At 41.9% G+C, this 24,480-nt stretch overlaps 1 protein-coding gene across 4 annotated transcripts in view; it reads right to left on the bottom strand.

The window, feature by feature from the left end:
* Positions 1-24,480, bottom strand: part of flna (filamin A, alpha (actin binding protein 280)) — a 115,326-nt gene that overhangs the window by 60,356 nt on the left and 30,490 nt on the right. The gene's annotated exons all lie outside the window — the stretch shown is intronic.

The raw sequence follows: 24,480 nt of genomic DNA, 5'->3' as shown, positions 1-24,480 counted from the left end.
CTATTTTTCAATTCCGTTGGGAAGAGAAAGAGTTTGAACAGAGGTTTGAGTCACACACATCTGATTCACTTTTGCATTTATGGAGTTCACAAACAAATTCCTCGAGCTGTTTTCCGCTGTTAGGATCCAACAACCACACAATTACAATGTCCGAATCCCAAAACTAAAATATGACTATATCAGAACCAGAAACAAAAGTGATATGGTTCAAAAGACTTGAAAAGATTTGACTTTGACAATAGACACATCCCACTGGGAAAACAAACATGGAGGTTTGATGCTCACTTTTTCAGAAAATCCTTCCCAGTATGAAATGCACAATGAGCGGAAGTCTGAGATTCTTGATGCACCTATTGGTCAGGACTATCTCATCTGGAGGATCTGACCTGTTTGACCTGTTGGATTTAACCCAGAACCTTCTAGAATGAGCTGTAATTGCTGAAATGATCTGATACTGTGTCAGTGTGCCAGTAAATCAAAGGCCTGAAGCTGGCACAGAGCAGAGATGTTCACGGCGTGTTCCCGCAGAAGACGCCTGGTACGAGGTTAAACCCGAAGTTACCGAGAACAGCACACAGAGAAACACGGCCTGGAGACACACACATCTGATGATTGTGATAAACATGAGGAGTGAGAGGAGCAGGTCTGAACCAGAGACAGGAATGTGAAGATTTAAAGACAACACTCAGCAAATACACAGAACACACATACAAGGAAGAGATCAGAACACGGATCAATCACACACGGGTTTTTAGGATTCCTGGGATGGGAGGAGACCTGAACACTGGCCTTTTGGCTACGGGGTCAGACCCAGCCCTGGGATTCAAACATGGCCTCTTGTGTCAGTGAAGGGCTGAGTTCACTGGGGCTGGTTTAGACTTCACTGGTGAGCTCACTAGTAAAGGCCAAGACTACAAGACAACAGCTGCAGGGGGAGGTCATGCAAAAACTACTGGTTATGCAGAAAAAAAGTGTGTAAATACTAAAGCATGACTGATATGGATTTTTTTGAGTTGACTGAGGTGCCAATAGCTGATATAACAGCAGATATGTATTTAGAGGTGTAAAAATTCACTGTAAATCTTCAACTGATTATAAAACACTGACTTATTTGATTTTAGGCTGGGTTTGTTTAGGCGACATTTATTGTTGTTCTGCCTCTTTACATTATTTTAAGACAGTAGGTCGGCTTAATGGCATTTTTGCATCATATTCTAGCTAGTAAGAAAGTAAATAAACTACCGTTATCAGCCTTTAGCAGTAAAAGTGTGCGCACCGCAGTAATGATCTGCATAAATACCGATCATTCACACGTCTATTCACAACTCATTTACATATCAGTGCAGGTTCAGTAACATGTGCAGACACTAGAGTCACTTTACACTAGAACAATGTAAGAAAACAGACTGTTTATGTGAGAGCTTACAGCAGTTAATCACTAACCAATGAGAAAGAACCAAAAGTAGCTCCTAAACTGACACATTGGCAAAACTCAGCCTCACACAGACATGTCACAGATCAGAAGTCTGCACTAACAAGTGTCCTTTTAATCCTGACTCAAAACGACAATTATCCGTGAAAAGAATATAATCCAGCCTGTTGACAGCAGCTGTGTGTGTCCTGTCTGTGGGGACAGTCTGCACTAATGTAAATAAGTGCACGTGAGTCACTTGATGTGAATCTGGTGGTGCGTTCAGGGGCAGTACGGCATCCCAGACAGACAAATTACTGTGCAGATAAATATTGATGCAGAGCCACATATGAGGACATTTGTCTGTCTGTAAATTGGATTAAATGGACATAACAGAGGGTCAAAGCTTTATGAAGAGCTATAACACGCTGACATGGACTATCCGCCCAGATAGATTTAAGTCGATATGTCTCCAAGTGTCCATATTGGCCGTTAATATTGGCCAACCGATATCGGTCAGACGGCTCATGATTTACTTCCAAAATGTTTATTTCTAGACACCGTGCTGCTGCTGTTGCCTCTAGAAATCTTTAAATCAAATTATTACTATTTAGATTTTTTGAGTACAATTTTGGTGAAGTCACTAAACGACTACAGACCTTTGAAAGTCTTTGAAAAACTGCAGAGAAAGACATTTTCCAATTCAATCTTTAGACTTTTTTTTTTGTATTTTGTTGTTCCAGGTAATACACAAAGTGTACTGTTGTAGATGTGTGTTATTATGAGATGAAGAAAATGCCTGTGTCCATAAAAGCGTTTGTTCATCGCTGGTATAAGTCTGACTCATACATTGAGTCTGTATACAGAGAATGTGCTGAAGGTTTCCTAAACATGAAAAGAATGTGTCAGCTTTCCCAGAACACCACAGGAGCAGACGGACGCGCGAGGACGCCATATACGGACAACGGACGCCATATACGGACAACTACACCAACTCCTGCTACTGGTGCTCTCTCTCACACAGACGAAGACGAGGAGGAGGAGGAGGGAGAGAGAGAACTACACTACTAATGCATCTATGCTCACAGAGAGAGAGAGAGGGGGGGGACACGACTACACTACTACAGTATCTATACTCACAGAAAAGGAGAGAGGGAGAAAAAGAATGAGGGATAAAGAGAATGAGAGACAGAGAAAGAGAGAGGGACAGGGAAAGAGAGCGAGCGAGAGAGAAAACTCCCATGACTCATGTGTTTGGCTCGTTGCTATGGCCCCCTCTGGAGCTGCAGCCATGACATCATCACCCCCACGACCCCTCGCCTGACCTGAGGGGGGAGAGGGGCAGAGGAGAGGGGTGGGGCGTGGGGGGGCAGAGGAGAGAGGGAGGGTACCACATCTGGAGCACATTAAAGGGGCACGGGGGTTTGTTGGGACGCTCTCAAGACCCCGGTTCAACACAGTCACAACAAGTCCTGGTTTAGTCCTGGTTTAGCCCAGACCGGTCCCGGCCCCAGACCGGTCCCAGACCGGTCCCGGTTTAGCCCAGACCGGTCCCGGCCCCAGACCGGTCCCGGTTTAGCCCAGACCGGTCCCGGCCCCAGACCGGTCCCGGCCCCAGACCGGTCCCGGCCCCAGACCGGTCCCGGCCCCAGACCGGTCCCGGCCCCAGACCGGTCCCGGCCCCGGCTCAGGTCTAAACATTGACATAAAAGGTCTCGGAGTGAGAGGAAGTGTCACATTCCTCTGAGCTCTTATCACAGTCTGTGCGTCCTGGGACCTGATGTCATTAAAGCAGCTACAATAAAACTCACCTAAACCAGTGAACATGGAAAAAAAACTCTTGAACTGAGTCATGATATTGAACCAGAATTTTGAAATATTGTGTCAATTCTGTCAAATAATCTACAATCTCAAATCATGTATTATCATTTCAGCAGAGTAAGGAAGTCAATTGAAAACTGAATCTTTTTTTTACTCTGACAAATATTCGCTTTGAATTGAAACAACTGTGCACGAGTTCAAAGGTCAGGTCCTCTGCATTTGACCTGTCCCGGTGTCTCTGGTAGAGCTGGTATCATTAAAACGCTGCTGATACGATCCATGCCTCGATACAGAAACCATGATACAATGTTTTTCAATACAGTGCACTTTCGATTCAATCCGATTCGATATGATATATTTCAAACTGATTTGATACGGTTCAATGAAAAACAAAGGATACACTGCAAAAAAACTAAATCTAACCAAGTTAAGATGACTTGAATTAAGAAAGTTTGATCATGATTTGAGTAAATTTCACTTGACAAGTCAAATTATCTGCAAGTGGAATAAGACTTTTTGTACTTAAAACACTTAAACAACTTTTTGCTCTTTAAATAAGAAACAAAATCAAATGTTGCTTGAATTAAGAAAAACACACCTGTTCCATTGGCAGATAATTTCACTCATCAAGTTGAATCTACTCAAAAAAGTTAAATGATCCTAATTTAAGTCATTTTAACTTATCTAGATATGTTTTTTTCCAGTGTAAATCGTGGCAGTGATGCTAAAAGTTTAGTAAGACCAATGTATTTATTAATTAATATGAAAAACACCCATTTTAATGTCAACATGATTGTAGCTCTTACACAAAATAATTTAGTAAAATATACCTAAAAATACTCTTGGTCATATATCGATACAGCAGCCCACGGTATTGATACTGTATCATCAAACTAAATGATACAATATATTGATATTTCAGTATTTTTGGACACTTTGCCTGGTCTCTGGGTTAAACCTGTCAGGAGCAGTGGGACCTGTGTCCAGATCTTGAGCTGGTCTTGTTCAGGACTGTCACAGCTGGAGGATTTGACCTGTTGTGTTTGGAGGACATGAACCCAGACACAGAGAGAACACGCAAACTGACACCCTCTTGTGCTGTGAGACGGGACTGAACCAACAACCCTGCGGTTAAAGGGTGAGCTGCTCTGCCTCCTGAGCCACTGTTCCTCTCATGGCTCAAACCATCTCTCTTCACAAACGAAACATGTCACCGTAAAGAAACAAAACATTTGAATAACAAAAGTGTGAAGGATCTGGATTTCAATATTACACCAAAAACACTTCAACATTTCAGTTCATACAGAGACTGAACATCACAATAGTCAGAAAAACAAAAAAGAACTATGAGCATTTTATGAACCAAAATCAAGTCATTTTGGTTCATCTCTTCTCTGGCTCTTTAATATTTGATTCTGTGACACAGAAAAGGCCGAGGCTCAGATCTGTTTAAAATGCTTCAAACTGAGTGGGACAGTGTTTACCCTTTGAGATTAGTCAGAATCCAAATAAAACGTTGCACTAAAATAAAAAAATAAAAAAACAGAAACTGCCTGCTGTGAGTCTCTGCTAATGCTCATGCTGGTTCAGAGTTAATCAGTGTCAAAGTGTAAAGAAATTGGAAAGAAAAAAGATTTGATCATTTCAAAAAAAGAGGTCCAGATCCAACTGTTCACGTTAATGAACCGTTCCAAAGAGCCGACTCGTCACATCACTGTGGACTATTTCTCATTCACAACGTTTGTCTCATTTAACACTTCTTTTGACCCACTTTCTGTCCCGTTTTTAAGAACTTCAGTGGAAATAATGTAGTCCACTCATAGACCTGGTTTAGTCCTAGATTAGACCTGGAACAGTCCTATTTTTAGACCTAGTTTAGTCCTGGTTTAGTCCTAGATTAGACCTGGAACAGGACTATTCTAGGTCTAAACCAGGTCCAAAAATAGCACTGTTTTTAGTCCTGGTTTTATCCTAGTTTAGACCTGAAATAGTCCCATTTTTGGACCTGCTTTAGCCCTAGATTAGACCTGGAACAGTCCTGTTTTTAGACTTGGTTTAGATCTGGAATAGTCCTGTTACAGACCTGGTTTAGTCCTAGATTAGACCCGGTTTTTAGACCCAGTTTAGACCTGGAATAATCCTGGTTTAGTCCTCTGATAGACCTGGAACAGTCTTGTTTTTGGACCTGGTTTAGTCCTGGTTTAGTCCTCGATTAGACCTGGAATAGACCCGGTTTTTAGACCCAGTTTAGACCTGGAATAGTCCTGTTATCGACCTGGTTTAGTCCTAGTTTCAACCTGGATTAGTCCTGTTACAGTAGACTTGGTTTAGTCTTAGATTAGACCTGGAATAGTCCTGTTTTAGACCTTTTTCTTGTGGGTTATTTGCTGTGAACTGTTTGAGGATCATCGTTTCTTTGAGCGTGTGAGTGAAAGTGAATGAAACACTTTGGTCCTGGCTTCAGTGTTTGTGAAGAATATTCAGATTCTAACACTAAACTTGTTAATCAAAAGATCGATTTGGATTTATGACTTCTGGGTTGTAAAGTGGAGTCTTGTTTTAGCCTGAACAGAACAAACTCCAGAGCCCCTCCTCCTGTTTCACTCCAGCAGCAGCAGCATTTCCTCCTCTTCCGCCCAATGTCTTACACTCAACCCTCCCTCTCTTTCTTTCTCTTTCCCTCCGCTCCTTCCATCTCACTCGCTTCCTCCATGTTTCTGTCCCTCCTCTTCCTCCCTGCGCTCTCTTCCCCTGCCTCTTCTCTCCTTCCCTCTCTCCTCCTCTCCCGCTCTTCTCTCTCTCTCTCTCTCTGTCCCACTGGAGCAGAGTGAAAAAAAGTTCTCCTGGTTTTTAGCCTTAAAAGGGCAGAAGCAAACGAGATGCTGGAAGCCCTCCCATTCCCCGAGCTCTGGTTACAAGAAAGAGAGGGAGAGACAGAGAGAGAGACAGAGGAGAAGGAGAAAGAGACAAGAGAGAGGGAGAGAGAGAGATAAACGGAGATACGAAAGAGAATGAAGTGGCAAGAAAGAGTCGAGGTGGAGAGACGAGGACATAGAGAAAGGGGAAGTGAGGAGAGAAAGAGAGGATGTGGATTCAGAGAAGATGGCAAGAAGACAGATGAGAGAGGAGAGGAGAGGAGACGAGAGGAGAGAGAAACAGAAAAAGAGGAGAAGAGATGAGGAGAGAGCTGAGACAGAGACAGAAGAATGATGAAAGATGGAGGAGAGAGGGATGGAGAGAGTGAAGATGTGAGAGGAGGAGAAGAGAGAGAGAGGGAGAAAGAAGGAAAGGAGGAGTCAGAAAAGAAAACCACAAACAAAAAGGGAGGGGAGGGCATCTGGGGTGAGGGCAGAGAACAAGAAGGAGGAGGAAATGTTTTTAAAAGACCGCACTCACTAAACCATTTACACAAATCTCAGGTTTAGTTTATGCACGATAACTTCTGTCAACTTGTACCTTTCTATTTCCACTTCAGAATCAGACAGGAGGATGTGTCTGAGCTGCACTTTGGCTCCACTCGCCCCCTGCTGGTCATTCTGAGCACTGAAGAAGTTTATAAGGGAAAATTGGCAGCGTGGCTATTGCTGGAGGGTATAAAGGCAGTGTGACGTGTATCATAGCAACCAAAGATCCTTATTAAAGTTCATAGTGTGATTTAGGGACAAAAAGAGCAAAATAAAAAGCCCAGGATCATGCAGAGTGTTTTAACGTGAGCATGTTAAGACCAGAGTGAAGCGTCCGACAGCAGCGGGTACAGAGAGACCAAGCCCCAGGTTCCAAAATGGCCGCCCATTCAAGCTCAATGTCGCATGATCCCAGATTCGCCTTTAGCCCGGCGAGGTTCTTCCGGTGGCTGTGGGCCGACCGAGCACGCGCACTAGTGCTCTTTTCTCCTGCGAACACACGGCAATGCACGTGACCGCACACACGGAGCGCGGACTTGTGTATCACGTGATCACTTTGACCAATCAGAGCGAGAGGAGCTAGAGCAGAGCAGAGCCGGAGCGAATGATTATAAAATGTTTTTAAGACACCTGAAAGATTTTGAGCTGACAAAAACGTTTATGATCTAAAAATAGGTAAAAATTGCCCCAAAATCTGACATTTTTGAAAGTTGTAGGTCCCTGTCAGACGAACTATGTGGACTATGTCACTGCACAGCAAATGACTAACCGCTACGCCAAATCTTTTACTCCTTCTGCCATAAGGCTTTTAAATGGAAAGTGAATTTGCTACTGTGTCCCTGACGCTGTGTGGTTTGAGTGTATGGTGTCTGTCTTTTTTTCTTTTATTATTTATAGATTGTGCACAACCAGAGATGTGCGAACTGAATTGCCCTTTAGGATTAATAAAGTTGTTGATTGATTGATTGAACACGAGCAGTTTGTGGTTACATTGCCTCTATGAGAAAAATCTTGTCTCGGTCCATGGGATTTTTTCCGCTGAAGAACCAGTGAGAGTCACTACGTCAACTGGAGGCAGATACAAGCAGCAATACTGTATTCACTTATTTTAATAGATCCATGAGAGAGACGGGCAACGGTTTTTCAATAGAAAGTCAATTATTCATGCTTACGTCACACACCCAGTAGATGTTTGGAAACATGCGGATGACTACTTCCTTTGAGCTCTGTTGGCGATGGTAAAAACTGAGAAAATGACCTGGTTTTCTTCATCTATGTGTCATTGTATTTTTTTTCTTTTCTTTTATAAATTGCATATTCATTTGTGTGCTATAAATTTGTCTAACTTAATAATTATAATAAAAGATATCACTGCAGTGTTCCGTTGTGAGATAGTGTAATGACTCCGCTATAGTAAAGTGACCCCCTTACTTTTGTTTTTAGTAGTTACTTTTTATCTGATCATTATTTCTCATGTAGTTTACTTTTATTATATATTGCTACATATTCACACATTTTTAAGGTATTTTAAAGAATGTTTTGATGGAGAACGACTTGGTATTTTGTGTAAATGTAACGTATTGTTAAAATTACATATACATAACAATCTTGTCACTTTTTAGATTGCATTTTACATTGTTATGGTTTTTAGTTTGCTTTGTTCAGATAATCCACATGTTATTTTAAGTGAAGTTATTGATTACAGAAACTATTTAACAAATTTTCTCCTATCATCTGTTTAACTACTCAACTGATCAGTTCTGTCTATTTGAACAAGATTCCAAATCATTATACATCACTTTGATTAACTAACTCATTAATAACGACTTATCTCATTTTCAGTCAAATATGTGTTTCAACAACTAAGTCAATTTAACATTCAAAAGTTATAACAGACATCAAAAATACATCTGAGTTCTTCAAAAAACACTTTTAAATATGTCAATGTTTAATTATCATATTAATATTCAAAGTTTTTCGATAGAATTCAAAGTTCTTTATTAATAAAATATAGATTTTCATGGGGGGATCAACATACCATAATACCCCAGTGTCAAAATGCTACACCACACAGTTCAGACATCTTGCCTTGTCTCTTTAACATAATTCCTAATATTTACATTCCATGGTTCAGTTTCCAATTATGGCCTCACAATTTAGTTATTTCATTTCATAGTTTTGTTTCCATTCTAGTTCTGCTGTTTGAACTGTAAGATGGAACTCACCAACATGTCACCCTTTTTGTCCAATTCAAATTGAAAAAAAAAAAAAAATCTCAAGATAATTTTTCTCAATCGATCATGATCTTGGGGCAGTTTTGTCTCATGAGATCTTGTCTCATCCCTTCAGACTATGGTTTCAGATGATATCACAACATTGGATTTGTCAATAATATTTTAAACAAACAGAAAATCAATATTGTTCAATTGTACGCTGGTGTGTGTTGGCTTGAGGTCTTGGCTCTAGTCACTAATAAAAATGATCAGGTTCAACATTTGTGCATTAAAGTGATCAATAGAACTTCTGTCCTCCAAGTCGTCCTTCCCAAACATGATCTGTGACCATGGTTTTTATACCATACTAGAATAAAGTGGGATTGCACATCCACTACAGCAGTATAGTGTTGGGGTTTTTTTGCACCGAGCATGCACACACTCAGCACACACACACACACACACACACACTCAGCACACACACACACAGAGCAGGAAATATGAAATGCAGTGAACAAACCCTCAAGAGACACCACGGAAAATATTAAAACAGCGATGAAAAGGAAGAGATAATGAAACAAACGACAAATATGAAATATGACGAATTGTACGCAGCGCTGGGCTTCACTGTGACTACGGTGGGAAAGAATGGTGAGTTTACTGTGTCTAAAAATGTTGGCAGTGGACAGCGTGACGACAAATGAAGGCGTCACTTAAAGACATTACACCCCAATCACGATGATAAGACGCTTGAATTTTGTTTGTTTTTTTTGAGAAAAACGTAACAAATATGATGAATACAAATGATAATATTTATTTATAGTGGTGGCACAGAGTGGAGGGGTGTGAAATGTTTTCTTCTTCCTGGGGGGGTGTGACAGAAAATAACTGAGAAGCCCTGGTGTAAGACAACTCCCAATTTAACATGATACTAACAGATAAAACGCCCAGTCTGCTGTGATCTGCAGCTGAGCAGGGCCGGGCTTGGACTGGGCGGGAGGACCTCTGGGAATATCAGGCGCTGCAGCGGACGGCAGTGGCTCTAGTGCAAACTGTTGTGTCCTTAGGCAAGACACTTCACCCACATTACCTAGAATGAAGATGGTGTGTGTTTGTGATGAGAGGTGCAGATTGGCAGCCTCATGTCCATCAGTCTGTCCTAGGGCAGCTGTGGCTACAGGTGAAGGCGCAATATAAACCTAAACCTGATTAATGAATTCACTAGTGTTTAAGAACAGAAGGAGTTGAAAGAGAAAGGAGCATTTTCTGATTTCAGTGGCTTAGACCACACATGTCAAACTCAGGTCCAGGGGCCAAATTTGGCCCTCGATATACTTATATTTGGCCCGTGAGATCAAATCAAATGTGTATTAGAGCTGCTGCCAGCTACAGATAGACTATAGAGACATTATTTATTTAAATGGTTGTTATTATTTTATGTTCTGCTTGTTCTGGATTCAGTGTTTAAGCAAAACTATTATTAAACATTTATTTGAATAAGAAAAAGTTAAACATTACATATATCGAAAGAAGAGAAAACATGCAGATGTTGAAATTTTTCAATAAATATTTAGTTTGGCCCACGACTTAGTCCCGATTTTTTATTTCGGCCTCTGTGAATTTGAGTTTGACCCTTCTGCCAGCACAGACGGTAAAAAGAAATAAAACTAAACTATGCAAAGTATCGGATTAGGAAACAACATTAGAACTGTTGATTAAAGAGCCATGAGTGAGTGAATGTCGCCAGTACCTGATTTTTCCCCATGTATTTGGACAAAATGTGTCTTCCCCCAGCACAGATGTATAAGCAGATCTTGAGGTCAAAATTAGTCAACCAACAAACATTTCATTGTCTGATAATAAGAAAGTGCACCGTTGGCATGGATATTGTTAGTATTGCTGATGCTTCTCTATAATCTCGAACAGTTGTGAAAAATGTTTATAATCTCATTGTGGTGAATAATGAGGACGCTCTGAATGCAGAAGGTAAGTGAGGAAGAACTCTGGACCACTGCAAACCATTTAAACTCAGCTAGTTACAAGAGTTTAAATTGCTTTGAATACAAAAAAAAAAATGACTCATGAAACGCCAGATGCAGTTTCTTTTTGTAACAGATTACAGTGATACATTTTTTACAGTGCAGATCAGGCTCCTGGAGACAACAGCATTCTCCCAAATGCAGAACTCGCCCGGACCTGCGGTTTGCCAGAATCATGTTTGTGGAACTTTGTTGAATTAAACTGCAGACCTAGACCTCCCTGTGTCTCCACGAGGCCTTACTCTGTGTGAAAGCTTCCACTTCTACAAACAGGTTCTGAAATACTCTGAAATATGAACTAGAGAACTAATCAAAAGAATCTCATGCATTTCAGAACATGTTTGGAGAGAGTCGAAAGTACACGGTTATCAGCTTTTACACAGAATAATGGAGACACAGGGAGGGCATCCGACACACAGGGACATTAAAGGGGACATTAGATTAGGGCTCAAGTGCACACAGGAAGTCCGGATGAAGATAACGAGGCACAGGAAAAGACCATTTGACAGAAACTGTTTATACTCATATCTTTCTCTGCCAGTTTCTCCCAGTGACATTTCATTAGTTTTGACATTTATGTTGCTTCTCACCTTTTGTGTTTGGAAAATAGTCTTTGTCACCGTAAACGTCTTCACAATAAAGCGCCACAGGCTCCTATGTAGAGCTGCATATCACACCGGAGAAGGTCTGTAAGTCGCCGCACTAAGAGCGTACGCCCGCCGCACTAAGAGCGTACGCCCGCCGCACTAAGAGCGTACGCCCGCCGCACTAAGAGCGTACGCCCGCCGCACTAAGAGCGTACGACCGCCGCAGTAGGAGCGTACGACCGCCGCAGTGGGGGAGCGTGCCTTGCGGTGTGGGTGCGTACTTCGTGGCGCGTCTGTGTGTCTGTGTGCGTCTGTGTGCGTCTGTGTGCGGGAGCGTACTGAAGCAGGTGAAAATGGGGGGAGATCAGAGCAGTGGCATCTTGAATTCAGGAAAATATAGATTACTCACACATTTATGAGTCACTTTACTGTAACTTCAATCCCTGTGATTAAGCCACACACTTTCACTTGACTCATCAAACACCTCAACTGTATTCACTCAGCACTTACCTACTGGCATCATGTTGAACTAGTCATGCCGTTTTGATCCTTTTCACCACATCTATTTGACACTGTCACTAGCAGATCCAAGTCTATGTGAATTAAAAACATACAATTCCAATGCAAGTGTCCCAAAAAGTATGTACAAGAAAAAAGCAGTATTTCCAAACTAGAGCAGGACGTGTGTGGTACTTTTCCTCGGTAAGTAACAGTTATGTGTTTGAGAACAGGAGATCACTGTTATTGTGTGAGTGGAGCTGTTCCACTGTGTGATTAGAGCCCGGAGAGGGGCATTATGGGACTAAAAAACAAACAGCAAACAAGACTTATGTAATCCCACTGTTCAGATCAAGTAACGCCATACACTGGAACATTTAGCCTCTACACAGTTTAACCCAGCGACACTGAGGGATGGGTCAAATACAGGTTCCACAGAGTATAGTGGTCCAAGGGTGTGCTCTTGTACTTGTAGTAGTAAGCTGTATCACTACTACCACTACCACCACCACCACCACCACTACTACTACCTACCAACTACCATTACCACTACTACCACTACTACTAGTACTACTACCACTACCACCTACCACTACCCCAACAACCACTACTAACTACTTACTACTACCACTACCACCTCTAACTACTTACTACTACTACTACTACTAATACTACATACCACCACCACCACTACTACCAACACTACCTACCACTACCACTATTACTAACTACCACTACTACCATCTACAACTACCACTACCAGCTACTTACTACCAGCACTAACTACTTACTACCAGCACTACTACAACTGACAATCCTAATGTGCATTGTGTACAAGGCCATAACCATTAATCAAAATACAAACAAATAAAACATGACATGACTGAATCTGAAATTACAATGTGAATGTGCACAGCTCTCCTCACAATAAAAATACTCAACATGCCTGAGTACCACGGTCTCATTTACAAGTTTATCTAAACCAACCAGAGCCACAATTAAACTGCAGTGTTCGAGATAATCACCGGAATTACACTCACAGGATCTCTCCACTGATACTTTACAGCTGATGTCATCAACTCTTTCACAGGTTACACTTTAATCTGAGCTGTATTTACACACAATCGGACCAGAAAGAGCCGACTTGGCTGGAATTACAACATGTGATCAGATTTTTTACTGTTAAATAAGTTTCTCTCACTTTCTCTTTTTTAGTGAAAATCAAACTCCTAAACAGAACCATGAACGTTTGTATTGATCACTGGCTCCTGAAAACATGCTCTTTAAATCCATTTTGTATCGTTTCTTGAGTTATCAACCCTAATAGGTCTCCGTGGTAACTGCTGAACATTGCACCAAAGAGATACATGTAGAACACCCCTCACCGTGATAGTAATAGTTTAATTGCAGTGACATCACACTGGGGGTGTTCTCAAGAAAGAAGCACAAAATAGATTTACAGAGCACATTTTCAGCTTGTGGTCAGTCCGAGGGCTCATGGTTCTGTTTCGGAGTTTGATTTTGATTAAACTAAACTAAACCTAAATCTAAACCTAAACCTTAATCTAAACTAACTAAACTAATTAAACTGTGAGAGTGACTAACTGAAAATCTAATATAAAATGAGAGTAGGGGTGAAACGATATCCAAGTTTCACGATACGATATTGTCACGGTATGAAACTCACCGTTCAATATACATTGTGATATCATGGGAAAGCTCACGATATGGTGGGGAGGCTCATGATTAGGAATGTAACAATATCCAAACCTCTAGGGTACCATATTTTAACAATATACATCTCGTGGTACAATATTTATTGTGATATTTTGTGGAGGCTAACAAAACTGTGAATATGCTACTTTTTCCTCTTAAAATGCCTTGATAAGACTTAATCCAAAGAACTAAGAGTTAAAAGTGCTTACAACTATTATTTCTTCTTGTCGTCTGCACTAAAAAGGAGCAAAGGATCATGGTCTATGTAGTTCTGTCTTTTTTTTTATTTAGCTGTTGCGGCATCATAACTCTTCATTTAAGCAAAAAGACTTGTAATTTGATATATTGTGATTTTCCACGATATTATGAGAACTTTGACGATACGATATCACGATATTTCAGTTATTGTTCCATCCCTACAGGAGAGGGACTTGTTTAAAAGCACAGATCAGTTCACCTGCTGTAGTTCAGATAAATCAGTTCTTTCTGGTCAAGTTGTATTTAAATAAAGTTCAGATTAAAGTCTAACTTGAGTAAAAGAGCCTCAGACAGAGCAGTGCCTCCAGTTAGCATCAACCCCCCCACAGAATTCTGCTGAAATCCGTCGCAGAGTATGATTAGGAGGACTCTGTTCCGATGCGTCTGTGTTGTAAAATGCACAGCTGTGTCTCTGCCTGCGCAGCTCCAGGCGTCCGGCTCATCCGTCTGTGATTGTCTGAACTGTGCAGCAGACATGAGCAGACAGGACCAATCAAACTCAGAGTAACACAAGAGCCTGACTCAGAGCGGGCTGCAGGTCAGGGCCAGAGGAGAGAGTGATGCATGATGGGAGAGGTGATGACAGATGGAAGATGCCGCAGATGATAATAAATCTGATCGCTTTGTTTAAACAGCTCGAGATTACGCAAAATGGACTCTGTGAGCTTTAGATCATGTTGTAAAGTTGTTACCTCCTCAAACATGCCTGGAGTTGTGTTTTGATTCATTCACACAGGTTTGAGAAACCCTACATTATTAGTCTGTCTACATCTCCAAAGCTCAAAATGCTCTGTGCCACCTTATGATGTCATGAAGAGGTAGTTCTCATGTTAACAGCTCCTTTTACCTTTAGTTCAGAAGAAATTTGCAATTCCAAGCCTGAATTAATCCAAATGATTCTAGTGAAGGTGTGTGGAGTAGGGATGGGCATGATTAATCGATTAATCGATAACTGATCATAAAGAATTTCGTTGATTACGTTCATTTTTTTATCTACAAACCGAATGTAGGTCGCTGTGTGTAGCGTAGGGTGACCAAACATTAGTTTTTTCATGGACATGTCCGTTTTCCACTTTTTATAAAGTGATGCAAATGGTTTTCATTGCCTTTCATTGGGCCATTGGAGTGTCTCTCGTAACTCTCTGTGCATCAGAAGGAGCGAGCAAACACAAAACATGTCACATAGTTCTCCAAGAACAGTTGATTGTCAAGGTCCGTTAAATATAATCAACGAATCTGCCCAGGGACGACAGGTGGAAATGAGCACTGATGCTACAACCTGATGTACAATGTATCTCTACTGTTAAGGTAAATGCAAAAATTGTGCGCTGTCCCTGTCTCAAATAAATAAATAAATAAAAACTGTTGGTCAGCCTGCAACACGCTGAAGCGCAAATGCACATTTAACAATAACTTGTACCAGAAATTCCCCACTTTTTGTGTGAGGCCATTTGCACAGTGTACAAAGCAGGCATGTATGTTTCGGTGTTCAGTGGTGGTGCCAGGGACCTCAGAGCTCATCAGAACGCCGAGAAACATGAAAAAGTTTTGCCAGATGAGAGTCACTCAATGTGGATGACGAGGCCCCACCTCCCACCCCCCGTACGGTGTCCTGGTTTTGACAAACGCAAATATGGTCACACTAACCTGTATTCACCTGAGTCATGTCCTTTAGTCTGACAGAAGTTGAACCACATCAGAGACAAGAGTTGTTTTCTTTGCTTAGTTTATGCAATTTAGCCATGTGCTTTTAAGTTTGGTTTCTGTGAGACTTGTACAAATCTGCATTAAACACATGATAATGTCAAACAGCTGATGTGGCTCTAGAGTGGTTACAGTTTATATGTCGTAAAGTTGAATTTATTTATGCAGATTATTTATAATAATAATGATCAGTTTAATATAAAAACATTCATGATATATCAATAATCAATTGTTAATTCCTCCAACATTAATGATTAATGAAATTTGATGGAATGCTCATCCCTAGTGTGAAGTGTTTTCCATTTGAGAGAAGAACTGGTGTGTGTCAAACTTGTATGAATGAAACAAAACACAACTGCACGTCTGTTTGTGATGAAACAACATTAGAACACAGATCAGTAATAGTGTAAAATGAACTCTTTACACAACATGAGGAAGAAAAAAGTTCAGCAGCAGTGACAGTGACATGACATGACATGACACATTTGCAGGGTGTGGTCACTGTGGCCCCACTTGACCAATAAAGAAAACTACTTTTTTTTTTTTTTTTTAAAGAACGAACCCACAAATTATGCAACAACAGAAATTTAAAAATCGCTTCTGCAAAAAGAGAGAGTTTTAAATGCTCCAAAGAGAAAGAGGAGAAGAGTGCGAGAGCACTAGGGTCAAAGAGCAGAGCAGAGGACGGGAGTTTGCGTTTGGTCATTTGTGGTGAGTGTTACATGTCTGGGTGTGCCCCTCACAGCCAAGAAAGGAGGAAGTGGAGGAGAAAAAGAGAGGAGGAGGGAGGGAGGGGGGGTGAGAGGTGGGGGGGGTGAGAGAGATAGTGAAAGAGTGGAGAGAGAAAGGATTAGGGTGAGAGAAAGAGATGGAGGGAGAGATTGGAAGATGGGTTTAAAAAAGAAAAGAAAGGCACAGACAAAATAACAAAATAACAGGAGTGTGGGAGAAAGAAAAGAGGGAGAAGAGAGCAAGATGTGGTACTAGGCACTGGAAGGAGGAAGTCAGAAGTTAGAAAGAGAGATGAGTCAAAGGCAGGAGCAGCTGGACTGAGGGTGACTCAGAGCTCAGACAGAGGGGGGAGGGGCGGAGGGGGAGAATGGGTGAGGGTGGGTGAGGGATGCAACAATCCATTTTTTTTTTTTTTTTTTTTTTTTAGTTCTGATACATTTTCAATATTGTGGTTTGAGTATCTGCCCAAACCCGATATCAACAGATACCAGGGCAAATACTGAAAACAGCATTTATTTCCTATAAAATAAAACTAAACTCATCCAGAAGTGTTTTGTAGCTTTATTTATCTCCAAAATAACTACAGAACAACTTTGTATGAATCTCACTTCAAACTTTGAGACTCTGAGCCGATTACAACCAGGAAATAGTCGTATTATATCAATGTGTATGTTCCACCAGAGTATTTAGAAGCTGATCCTGAATCATTTGCTGGATTGGGTATCAGTGCAGATATCTGATACCAGTATCGGATTGGTGCATTCCTGGTGAGGGTGAGAGGGTGAGGGTGGAGGTGTGAGGGTGATGGGAGCACAGGGGAGTTGAGGGGCAGACTGGTTCTTTTCCTGATGGAGTGGTTTAAATCCAGCAGAGCATTCTAGAGCCACACAACAGGATGAGTGAGCACAGAGGAATCTGCTCACACTAAACTATCACACTCAGTCCTGACCTTATTTGTACCAGTCTCACAGACGCATTCACCCAGCACATGACCTCAGCAAACCTCTGCGCGCACCAGCCTCACAAAACAGCCACGGTTAGAAGGATTTTACGTTCACGCCACCACACTCTTCTAATCTGTGAAGTTAAGCAGAGCCGGGTCTGGTTAGTCGTTGGAGACCGATAGAACAGCAGACGCTACAGCGCAGGAACTACCGCCAGCTGTTATGTGCAAGACACTTCACTTCATTTGCTAGTACAAGTGGTGTGAGTGAGTGCTGGCGGTGGTGGTCGGTGGTGCAGATGGGCAGCCTCTCTTCTGACATTATGTCCCAGGGCGGCTGTGGCGAGTATGGAGAGATACAAGAATACAATGTACTGAAAAACACTATAAATACAGACATTATATTTGATGTGCATCAAAGTGTGTTCATAGTGGAGTTTGGTCACATGTTTTGTCTGGTCTTTTGGTTGATGGATGGACTGTTGCATCACTCCAGCTCACATCACACAGAACAGAACCGTCATGTTCAATGTTCAGACACAGATCCATGTGACAATACAAAGACACAATGAGGAAATCTAACCCTCAACCTTCTGCACCAAAGACTACAGGCACTGACCTGGACCAAACCAAAGTCCACTCCCAAACACAAGACAGCACCCGGGACTGGAGCAGCCCCCAGGATCATCACCCAGACTCAAACCAAACAGTCATTTTGATGGAGCCACATTCCCACAGTCACTGCTCATGTGTTCTACTGCAACAGGCTTCAGCATGAGTCACAGTCTGCAGGAGGCCGAGGACGAGGCCGAGGACGAGGCCAGGACGAGGCCAGGACGAGGCCAGGACGAGGCCAGGACGAGGCCAGGACGAGGCCAGGACGAGGCCAGGACGAGGCCAGGAGAGCCCAGGACGAGCCCAGGACGAGCCCAGGACGAGCATGTCCCCATAGGAAACAGACTCCAGATCCTTGGTGAGGATGGATGCACTAAAACCTCGATATAGATGGTAATTCTAAATGTAATGCTCAGGTATTGATATTGTGGGCTGGTTTGTTTTACAGATTACTGTATTTTCTGGGCAACAGTTCGCGCTCTTCAGCCTCCAACCCCATCAAAAAACTACCCCACAATCCAGAGCGCCCTATACACGAATCCACTCGAGTGTCCCAGCACGACTTCAGTAAACTATAAATCCGCAGCGCACGCAAACACACACGGAGCAGACAACGACCGCGCAGCCAAAAACACCCACAGACACACTCATCACTCCACGCCGACGAGGAACGGAGGAACGAACCGAAAAAGCGAGTGCAATGTGCCACTTCTAGACACAACTGAACAACTGAGTCACTGTGAACACGCCAACAATCCGTTGGTCCCAGACACACCCTCCCTACACGCCACAACTGAACAAAGCCCAGAGTCACCGTGAACGAACAAACAAACAAAACCACTCACCCATCACACTGTTGGGTTTCATTTAAAGTCCAGTGCGGTTTATTTGTGAAAAAAGAAAATAGACCATTTAATGACAGCGCGTCTTATAATCCAGAGCAACTAATAGCCCAGAAAATATGGTATATTGTGACACCGCTACAATTGCTCTCTGCATCTAAACGCAATATACTGCCTAAGAAGTTGTACAAAGTGCTTATAATCTCTTTGTGGTGAATAATTAGGATGCTCTGAATGAATAAGGTAAGTGAAGTGGAAGAACTCTGGACCATTACAAACTGTTCAAATGAACTAGTTCTGTTTTCATGTTTTTTATCCAGTAAAAATCTGGTACAGAGCTCTTAAAGCTCCTGTATTGTGTAATATTCACTCTCGTGAGCTTTAGAATGTTCTAATGTTGTTTCCTCCTCAATAAACAGACCTGCAGGTGTGTTTTGTTTCATTCACACATGTTTGAGTTAGTCTGTCTTCATCTCCAAAACCACAAACACTCTGTTCCACCTTGTGACGTTATGTAATTGTAGTTTCCAAGTGAACAGCTCCTTTTAAGTTTAGTTCAAGAGAGATGGGAAATCGAGAAACAGTCTAGTCCTTCAAAGAAACATCCACAGCCCAGCACAGCGCCCCCTGCAGGGCTATGAAGATGATCTGTGGAGGATCTGCGGAGGGTTTTTAGTGAGGAAATATTTGCCTGTTGGTGTCATCAGAACATTTGAGATGAGGCGAGCAGCTGCACGGAGCCCATTAAACGCATTTATGTGAAGAACGAGCCAAGTCCACTCTGAGCCATCACACACGTTTACTTAACCTCTGCGATAAACTGGAATTACAAGTAGTTCTCTAACAAGACACTTTTTCTGCTCTTCCAACTACACAAGGTGTTCTCAACGAAACAAGATCAATAAAACTAAATCATTCACAGGACACAAATGAAGCTTTCCTGAATAGGTTTAGAAAGATCTTGAGCTGCACAGTGTTGAGGAGTAACAGATTACATGTACCTGCGTTATGTAATCAGAGTACAAATTATGTTACTGTTTCAATGAGTGGTAATTGGATTACAGTTACTTTATTGAAATAAATGGATTACACGGCGGGATTTTCCTGTTTTCACATTATTTTTATTTTTATTTTTTTTTCCACTCATTGCTGGAAACTAAACCAGGACTAAAACCAGGTCTAAATCCAGGACTAAAACCAGGTCTAAACTAGATCTAAACCAGGACTAAAACAAGATCTAAACCAGGACTAAAACCAGGTCTAAACCAGGACTAAAAACTAAACCAGGACTAAAACCAGGTCTAAACCAGGACTAAAACCAGGTCGAAACCAGGATTAAAACCAGGTCTAAACCCAGGTCTAAACCAGGACTAAAACCAGATCTAAACTAGATCTAAACCAGGACTAAAACAAGATCTAAACCAGGACTAAACCCAGGTCTAAACCAGGACTAAACCCAGGTCTAAACCAGGACTAAACCCAGGTCTAAACCAGGACTAAAACCAGATCTAAACTAGATCTAAACCAGGACTAAAACAAGATAAAAAGTCTAAACCAGGACTAAAACCAGGTCTAAACCAGGACTAAAACCAGGTCGAAACCAGGATTAAAACCAGGTCTAAACCCAGGTCTAAACCAGGACTAAAACCAGATCTAAACTAGATCTAAACCAGGACTAAAACAAGATCTAAACCAGGACTAAACCCAGGTCTAAACCAGGACTAAAACCAGATCTAAACTAGATCTAAACCAGGACTAAAACAAGATCTAAACCAGGACTAAAACCAGGTCTAAACCAGGACTAAAACCAGGTCTAAACTAGACTAAACAGGTCTAAACCAGGACTAAAACCAGGTCTAAACTAGATCTAAACCAGGTCTAAACCAGGACTAAAACCAGGTCTAAACCAGGTCTAAACTATGTCTCAAACAGGATTTAACAGGACTAAACCGTGCTGCGCAGATGTGTCTCCTCCTCTTCTATCAATAATATTTTTAATACTTAAGGATCCTAGTCTTTGCTTCTCTGCAGCAAATCAAGTAATCCAAAGTATTCAGATTACGTTATTCAAGTAATTTAATGGATTCCGTTACAAATTACATTTTGGGATATGTAATCTGTAATCTGTAGGGGATTACATTTTAAAAGTCACCTTCCCAACACTGGAGATGCATCAGAACTAGTAGAAGAGCACATAGACTAGTATACGCCCACGGACCATGATGGAACCTACCTGGACCACTGACGAACTACAAAGATTTAAGAACACATGGGAATAGAAAACTACTACCTTTAATGTTGTATTTCTTGTTATGGTGGACTTGATTTCATTTGACACATCTTTGGACGTCTCTGCACACACAGGACTATTCTACATGTTTTAGGTTGATGGGAAACCAGAAGAACCCCACCGAGATCCAGAAAGAACACGCAAACTCCACAACGGAAAATCCCCCACGCAGACCGAAAATTGAACCTTTGACCATCTCGCTGTGAGGTCTGTGTGCCACAACTAATGATTTATGCTTCTGTACAGTTGATCGAGTCACATCTTGAAAAAAAAAAGTGAAATTGCACATCATCTTTTGTATTTGATGTGGTTGCAGCACTAAACAGTTACTCAACACTTGGGTGGTACTGTCAACAAACACCTTTTTCTTTCTAGGAGTAATTACGCCGTCTACTTTTACCTGGACGTGAGCGGTTTTATCTCAAAGCAACATTTTTAGGCAAAGAAGCTCATGATTATTTTAGTGCAGGTCAGTGATTCGTCCACAAATCTGAGCATCCACACGTCTCTCCGTCTGCGCTGTCATTTGAGCTGAGGATTGGGGCAAATGTCCAGCCAGAACCACACGCTTTGACACAACTTTACAAAGACGAGTGGATCTGGAGCCGTGTCCCGTCTCCCTGATGTCAGAGGGTGCGATCGACAGGCGGATTAAACGATCAGACGCAAGCCCCATCTGCGTCAAATGGAGTTATGTGACAAAAGACTAAAACAACATGGACTTCCTCAGAATCAACAATTAAAGCACCACACTCTTATTTATCTCAGGTACAAGAAGCTGTAGATTTTGATCTGAATTAGAGCTGTTCAATTACGGAAAAAATTATTGAAATCACGATTGTTTTTTGTTACACGATGCATTTATTCAGCATTTCGCTCTTTTAAAAAGCCACTTTGTTATTGATCATTTACATAAAACTTTCAAACTGAAAATAACTATAGGCTACAAATATGAACCTTAGAGCAGTTCTGCAATGTATAAAAGATGAAATAAAATATGACGAGAAAATAAGTGCTGCGAGACGTGCTCCTCTGAGTTTACGGACATAAAAACAGTGTGGAGGTGTGAGAACATGAGGAAATGACTTAGGTCCTAGTGTAATTGCACCCTAAATCATTTCAACTCGATTATATGAGTTTGGAGATCGTTTGACACACGAAATCACAATCAAAATTTGATTAATTGTACAGCCGTATTACGAATGTTATGAGAGAATGTCCTGTGGCTTTGAGCAGATGTTGTCTTCTGCGTTGCGGTTGGATCATCTCAGGTTTGGACGGAGGTTTGTCGCGCTCTGTGGTCCAGACTCTTCTGGATTCAAACAGAACGCAGAAGGGTCTGGCTGCTCAGGCGAGTCAACGATGTCTCCTCTCGTGTGTGATAAAGGTTAAATCCTCCACTGAGCACAAAGCTGAGATCACAAACTAAACTTACCTAATGGACTGAAAGCCTAAACAAACACTTGACTCAAACACGAGCCAGAGCGGTCTACATGGGACGTTAAGAGCGAGGACACAGTGACAAACTCTAACGGAGATGGAAAACCAAAGAACGCGCCGTGTGTCTGCTGCTACAGAAAAGTGAAATATATGTGTGCGGGCGTGTGCATGCATATTCAGAAATGTTGAAAAATCAGATATTAAGACAATACCAAAAAACTTGCACAAAAACTAGATATTCATTTGGTGTCGATACTAAAAACAAAACTAATTGGTAGTGTCACGGTACTCGAGACCGGCCTCCACACAGGTTTTTACGGTCTTGGTCTCGTCTTGGTCTCGTCTCGGTCTCAAAGGCGTTTGGACTTGTCTTTTCTCGGACTCGAGGTCTGACACTCGACGATCGTATTTCATTACGGCCAGCAATAAACTTCTAACCGCGACATGTGGTTGAAGTTTGCCTCATAAAAGTGCACAAACGCATCTGTATTTGTCAGGACGTGCGTTTGGTGAATGTGCAGAGGTAAATCCCACTGCAAAACCAGTAAGAGAATGGAACTCCAGTTAGAAAACAGGTTTAAAAATCATACCCACTTGATTCAAACTGTGGGTGACTGTTCAAAAACGGGGCTCAGAATGCAGTTTGATTGGTTTATTTTATGCCTAAATGAGCATTAATCAAATCAAATGCAGATAGATTTATAAAAACATTGATATATGTATGCGGTCTTGATTTGGTCTCGGTCTTGTCTCGGTCTCGACCATCATAGGTCTTGGTCTTGTCCTGGTCTCGGGACTCTGTGGTCTCGGACTGGTCTTAGTCTCCATTGGTGCGGGCTTGACTACAACACTTCTAAATTATGTCTTGAAATTGCACAGAAATTTGAGAAAAATTGTTCCGAGTAACTTGCATCTGTCCTTTTAATTCCTAACTTTTCTCCTGCACCAGTCGTTCGGGCCCCAGCGGTCTGGGACATGCACACAGACAATGGCCCAGTGTCTCCAGCCAAAATCCTGTTCGACTCAAGTTTAGGAACCGGCAACTCTTCCTCTCCTCTTCCTTTAATTTCACAGCTTCTCCCTGTTGAAGTGGGCAGAACGCTACATAAACTAGTGCCGAAGCATGTTAAGAGGAGAGAGTTGTGAGGAGACTGGGCCGGGGGAGTTGTGAAACAGTTTGTGAAACAGTTTGTGGAACAGTTTGTGGAACAGTTTGTGGAACAGTTTGGACTTAGCTTACTTGCTACTACTTGCATGTTTTGTGAAGTATGCCAGGATTACATAATAGCAGGAGGAGACCACCACAAGGCGACAATGTTACAGTGAATGAGAAAGGACTAAAGCAGGACAGAACCGGGACGGGACCGGGACAGGACAGGGACGGGACAGGGACGGGACAGGGACGGGACAGGGACGGGACAGGGACGGTGACTAAACTTGGATTATAGGACAAAATAAATTGCAAACCAAGACTAAACCAGGACTGAAACAAGGCAAAGTGAACTAAAACTTAAGCAGGTCAAAATCAGGTGTACAGTAGGAGAACTGGGTCGAAACCAGCCACTAAAACCTGTACAGAACCAGGTTTAAACCCACATCTAAATAAGGTCTAAACCAGAACTGGATCAAGTCTAAACCAGGACCAAACCAGGACTAAAGCACGATTACATCAGCACAAATTCTAACCAAAGCATGTACAGAACCAGGTCTAAACCAGGTCTAAATCCGACCAGAACTTTTACAGAACCAGGTCTAAACTGGGTCTGAACAAAGACTAAACCAGGTCTAAACTGGACCAGAACTTGCACAGAACCAGGTCTAAACTGGGTCTGAACAAAGACTAAACCAGGTCTAAACTAGACCAGAACTTGCACAGAACCAGGTCTAAACTGGGTCTGAACAAAGACTAAACCAGGTCTAAACTGGACCAGAACTTGCACAGAACCAGGTCTAAACTGGGTCTGAAC

Source organism: Boleophthalmus pectinirostris, unplaced genomic scaffold (genome assembly GCF_026225935.1).
Source record: "Boleophthalmus pectinirostris isolate CB_2022bp ecotype Guang Dong unplaced genomic scaffold, ASM2622593v1 HiC_scaffold_2823, whole genome shotgun sequence".
NCBI classification, from domain to species: Eukaryota; Metazoa; Chordata; class Actinopteri; order Gobiiformes; family Gobiidae; genus Boleophthalmus; species Boleophthalmus pectinirostris.
The sequence above is the reverse complement of the archived record's forward strand: the minus strand, read 5'-3'. Positions and strand labels throughout refer to the sequence as shown.